Below are 6,065 nucleotides of genomic sequence, written 5' to 3'. Positions count from 1 at the left end.
GAGTGCCAGTCCCTACTTGATAGCCCAGTTCTGGAACTCTGTCCTGTTCTCCATCTTGGTAACCTTCCCACATCCTGTTACCTTAGCAACTGAATGCTTCATGTCTTGCTTTTGCTTGTCACTCTCCAAAGGACTAGCATTTCAGGCTAGTTAGTGGCTAAGAACCCGCTCCAACAACGCTTATGAACTGTCCGACTGCTCTTCCAGATATTGCCTGCTCTGCAATTTCTTATCACCTAGATCTGCCTGCTATTTAAGTTGCCCAAATAGACCACAAGGATCAATTCATTTAAGTGTACTGGCTGCCTAGAGCACTTTGTTGAAAAGAAGTCCAACGGCATGTTCAGGTTCTAAAAATATATATATCATGATCAATTAATGATGGCTTTCAATGTTGTAGAAGGCTAGGGTTGGTGAGCACAAACGCTATATCCTTTCTATCCCTACATCATGGGCTACTTTAAATTTCCTCCTTACTAGGTACCATGTTTGCCATGCCACGCTTACCGACTTCCCAGCACTCACAACTGAATATGTCCTTCTGATCCTACCACCAAATCCCAAATGAATCCAGATCCAAATGCAGGTGTCCTCCCTGGCTTCACCATCCTATCCTTGAAGAAATCACAGGCTTAGCAGCTTAGCACAATAAAAGTTATATAGTTCAGATTGGAGAGGTCAGTGAAATAGCAATAAGCGAATAGGACAATGAGGATAAGGGGAATTATGTTCAAAGATGTGGCAGCCAGAAAGTAAAAGTATAAGCAGTCCACCATGACTGACATGAAGCCATTTATTCAAATCTACCTATAAAATATTATACATTAAAATTTGAACTCAATTCTCTAGAATTACAAGTATCAACAAAATTATTAGTTCATTTCTAACTCCTCTAATGGAACTCAATATAAGATTTTTACCACTGAGTTGAGATTCTAATTAGAAATATAAATTTGCCACCTAACTTAAATAATGTAAAAATGCAGACATATTCGCAACCAGTTTTAAAGTGGCCTTGCATAAACTCGTTTTCCCATTGTCCTTGGCTAATAAAGAACCATAGTTTCCATGCATATTTTATTTTGCAGGTTGGTTAGGAAGGTTAATTGCCTACTCCCCTTATTTGTCTTTTTCTCCTTAATGGAACAAGCCATCAGTTTGTCTGAATTGAGATACGAAATTACCAGGAAAAAAAAAAAAAAAAAAAAAAAAAACACTTAATGGTGGGCAGAGTTTCAAATTGCTATGGATTTTATTTGGTCTGCATGTCATAAACAATATTTACCACACTGAATTTAAAAGAAATAAAATACAAAGAAACCACACAGAAGTTTCTAGAGATTTATTTTCTACATTTTTCTAGCATTCTCCTTAGTTCATTTTTTAGGGAAACAAAGTTTATAGGCCAGAAAAGTGAGTATCTATCCCTTTAGAAAGTTCTAAGGTGTACCCCATCACAATGACTCCAAGATGTATTTCTATCAAAGCAGACTGGCTTCATTCATGTTCATTTCCAACAGTGTGTCTATTTCTGCTTGTAATCTTGTGCTGCCAAAAAAGGAGCAGTATCATGCTGTCTCTGTAGTCTTGGAGATACTCTTGGGAGGGGAGGAGTAAAGATGTCCTGTGATTAGAAAGAACATTCAAAATCTTAAATATCTTGGGACAAAGGATATTTCATTTTAAACTCCTATTTTGTTACAACATGGTATTATATAACTGCTAAACTACAATCTATAGTTACCAGAACTGGAAATTTACACTCCAGGGACAGTCAGCCACCATGTAATCATGGGCAACTACTACAAGCCTTCAGCTATCCTTATCTTTGATCAACACCAGAGGCTTTGACAAGTGGCTTAATAAAGGCTAAAATGGGTTTTCACAGGTGCAATTAGCGGCTCGTAATTAGCATAACAGAGGCTAGAAATGGGTTACCATAGATGAAATTAGAGGGATTCAAAACAGGTGGATTGGGACACTCCCCTACATATATTAATACATGAAAACAGTATCAAAATATAATGAGCCTTACAGTTGTAGCTTAATCGCTAAACATCCTGTGCCCAGCCAGTGGGTCAGCCGATTTTTGGTTTCCCAATAGTTCGCTGATTCCTGACACTGAAGTAGGGCTGCATTGCCTCAAGTGAACCTTACCTGCAAGATGTTTTGAGAGACCAAAAAGGACAGAACTGTGGCTTCATCCACCTGCAGAACAAGTGTTATAACTGTGCGTGCCAATAAGCATCTGCATGAGTGGAAAAATGTAATCTAAGACTTGCTTTCATTACAACCTGGTGCCAAAGGGGTGAGGAGTGGGTAGCTAATCATTATACCCTCTAATTATTAGGGGGGCTACTAAGATCTACCCAGAAGCATACCCAAGTTTGTTTGGGCCTGTTTCCAAAAGGCACCCACCCTCTGAAGACACCTGAACACAGGTTCTTGTTGCTAGATAATTCAATAATCTCTAGTCCATAAAATCCATCCTTACATTAATGGGATTAATTTAAATAATAAAATGGATACTGAAATAAAAAGATATAAATGAGATGGAACCCCAGAAGGACAAAACAGACTGCAAGGTTGAACAATCATACTAAGCAACAATTTCACCTGCTATATCATCACTACATCTACAACCACACTGCATTAGAGAAAATCCTAGAATTATATGTGTCCTATGTGAAAAGGAAAAATCAAATCAAATTGTTACCAGAACCAAAAGTGAGCTGATTCTGACCAGTGCGTACAGGTGGTGGGGGGGTGTGCACACGGGCATATCTCATGTCAGTGACGACCAACGCTCTGCATGGCGCTTCCTCCTTTAAAGGCAAGTGGAGGAGGGTGAAAAGGTCAGGATTTTTCAGAACACATTAATGGGACTTTAGTTTGCAGAGACTGATGCCTGGAGCTGACTGAGGCAGCAGTTGAACAGAGAAAACCAGACAATGAAATAAAACTTTCTGGGGTCAGAAAAGAGAAAAATAAAACAAAGAAAATGAAAGAAAACTAGAGTGTAGATTGAAAGAAATTGTAACAAGGCTTTTGTGAATAATACCAACAATTAAATTTCAAGTCACTAATGTTGTTGGAGAATGTAAGCCCCTTTGACTCACTATAAAGTCTGATCCAGACGCAAAGGTCTTGGTGACTGGTTTTGGTGCTTGTTTGACATGAGGTGAAGCAGGGGAGGTGGGTGGCAGTAGAGGTGTGGAGCTATCAAGAAAAGGCTATTTTTTTTCTGTTTGTGTTCACTGTGCAATGCTCGAATAGCACATATGAAATAGTGAGATGATTTATAAACAGTACTAGATGTGACGGGAAGCAACTTCCTTCAGCGCACATATGAATTACATATATTTAGGTTGGTGCAAAAATGATTGCATTTAATTGTCATTAAAAGTAATGGCAAAAACTGCAATTATTTCTGCACCAACCTAATAGATACCATTATGGATGCATTGAGTTTAAATGTTAGAAAATAGTAATTACAGTTATAATTTCCTTGGTAATGCAATCTTATACCTACATCAGAGTTAAGGCTCCCTTAAAAAAGACCATTCATTACTACATACTTAAGTATCTACCCAAAGAACAAGATTTCAACATCAAGAAGCCTAAGGAGAGATTACTGAGGAGGCATATTACCTTTATTTGGGGTTCATAGCTCAAATCATGGAGACACCTGCATTTAGGAGATGCTGAGCTCAGGCCACTCCTTGGGGCTCACGGGCAGAGGAGTAGACATGTAGAGGCACTCCTAGGAAATCCAGGTGGAAGTGGTCCAAGAAGCTGCTCCAGCTAAGTAACATGCGACTCACAGCCAGGAGCCTGGGCTCCCAGTCCCTGATGGCAGACCCTACCCGTCATCCCTCATCTGTCCACAGGGGCTCCCCACCCTCCATTTTCTACTAGAACACTCACTCTCGAGATGGTTTTTACTTACTCTAAGAGATATTCCCCAAAATGGACACAATCTTAGCCCCCAAATGATAACCACTTATAACCATTATCTTAAGTAATTTACACAGATGAACTTATATATAAAGATACAAAAAATAGATGAATTATAGAGTAATACAATTTTCTACTTTATAATTTTCACACTCAATGACCTCATATTGATAAACAGTGTGTCCACCAAACTTCTGAACTGGAGGCGAAACCACTACCAAGGCTGAAGGTGATTGCGAAGTGTTTAACAGCATGGACTCTGAAGCCAGTTTGTTTGTGTGTACATTCCGGCTGTCCCACTTACCAGCTGTGTCACTTGGATAAGTTAACTCTCTCAATGCTTCAGCTTTCTCACCTTTGAAATGTGGTAGCTACAGTATCTAAATCGTAGAACGGCATTGAGAGTTAGCACCTGTAAACGTCTAGCCAGTGTTGTACTGGAGTTGACTCCTATTTGCCCACAAGAGTCTACTGGTAGCATGTCTTCCCAACTCTCCAACTCCCTTCAGTGACAGCACATTCATGGCTTGAAACCAACCGTGGTGGGAGCATTTACACCACAGAAACTGGCAAAAGCTACAAATCGCAACTATTTTTGAGATCCAGTTCCTAAACATTTACCAGTGCACCAATGTATGTAGCACAAGGGCTGGCCAATATTAGCTCTCAAGAAATGTGAGCTATTAATAGAAAAGGCAAAGGAAAGACCCTCTGGCAAGTTAAAGGATTTTTCCCTACCACAAACAATTCTTTGCAATTACACAAAGAAAATTGAGTCAAACTATTCTTTAGTGATAGGGAAACTTAAACATAAGTCAAATTTCCACATTTGTAGCTAGATTTAACAAACTATCTTTCTGGCCAGAATCACCTGCCCATTTTAATCTATGACATGGTACTAAAGTGTCTTATAAAAAATATATCACATATAACATGTGGTTCTTTTTCAATGGTCCTGCCAAATTCAAGGACATATGGATTACATATTCATATTGAAGTCTGTAAATAAATTCCTGCTTGGGAATCAGTTCAAGGGTAACACTCTTAAGTATTTCATGAACAACACGAATGTCTCAAAGGTACAATTTTAAAGAAAGAACTGATAGATTCCTTCTTCACCCCAACTAATAATAAAACCAGTGGAACAGAATCTTGTCGGAGGCTCCAGTTTTGTTTTAAAGAAGATAGACACAGACTGAGAGAAATCGATGAAACATGGTTTTCTTCTCCTTTTTTACATTTACTGATAGAATTTAAAATCAAGTTAAGTTTCCTGGAGTTCTTACTCCATAGTTTTCTTGGGCAGTGCAGAAACAAAGAGAATGAATTTTTATGGCCTTCATTTTATTTATTTTATTTTTCAGTGTTAATAAGAGAAATGAGTAAATCTACAAAGGCAAACTCAAGTTACCAAGGAACCAGAAACCTGGGAATATTTCCTGTTATGAGAAATCCAAAGTGTTTCAGAAACATTGTTAATAATATTCTAAAATCTCCTTTTGCCATCTCTCTTCAATTAAGAATTCGATTGTATGACTCAGGCCCACACTACGTAACACGCCAAGTTGCTTAAACTGTACCCACTCATGTGGTTGCCATTCCCTCTCAGTCACAGTCATTTACACACCAGAGGTGTAGGTTTTTGCCTATAGTTCTGGGTAAGATGTTCATTATTCTTATCAGATATCCAGATGTTTAGGAAAGAAGAAAAGTAGTCATTACCAGCACACTATTCCCGAGCTACAACAATTTCAAGTTTCTCTTAAATCAAAAAGCAACTTGCTGGGCACACAGTAGTCAACGTGGATGACTTTGTCTAGGGCATTGCTGCAGGTAGATAGGATTTGAAGGACAGGTTGCCTTAATATTCTAATTAGAGGTTTGGGGCACAGTGTAGTTGGAGTGGAACATGCAAGGCACTTCCAGAGATGAAAGTAATAGATGTTTATGGCATTATTCACCAGGAAGAAAGTGAAGAAAAGCATTGTGCTCCAGAGACAAAGATAATCGGAAATCATGTATCCTCAGAAACAGATATGCATGTGCACAGCTGCCTACTCCCCTCCACCAAAAATATAGAATACTCACTTTCTTTTCCTTCTCCTCCT

The 6,065-nt window shown here is 38.7% G+C and overlaps 1 long non-coding RNA gene across 1 annotated transcript; it reads right to left on the bottom strand.

The window, feature by feature from the left end:
* Positions 1-1,285: 1,285 nt before the first annotated feature.
* On the bottom strand, positions 1,286-2,753 carry LOC114678306 (uncharacterized). The gene is made up of 3 exons (XR_003729644.2): positions 2,744-2,753; positions 2,158-2,208; positions 1,286-1,624 (listed from the first exon to the last, which is right to left on the bottom strand). It is a non-coding gene; the product is annotated as an uncharacterized LOC114678306 (long non-coding RNA).
* Between the last annotated feature and the right edge of the window lie 3,312 nt (positions 2,754-6,065).

The sequence above is a fragment of the Macaca mulatta genome, chromosome 5, assembly GCF_049350105.2.
Source record: "Macaca mulatta isolate MMU2019108-1 chromosome 5, T2T-MMU8v2.0, whole genome shotgun sequence".
NCBI classification, from domain to species: Eukaryota; Metazoa; Chordata; class Mammalia; order Primates; family Cercopithecidae; genus Macaca; species Macaca mulatta.
This window is presented reverse-complemented; position numbering and strand designations above follow the sequence as displayed.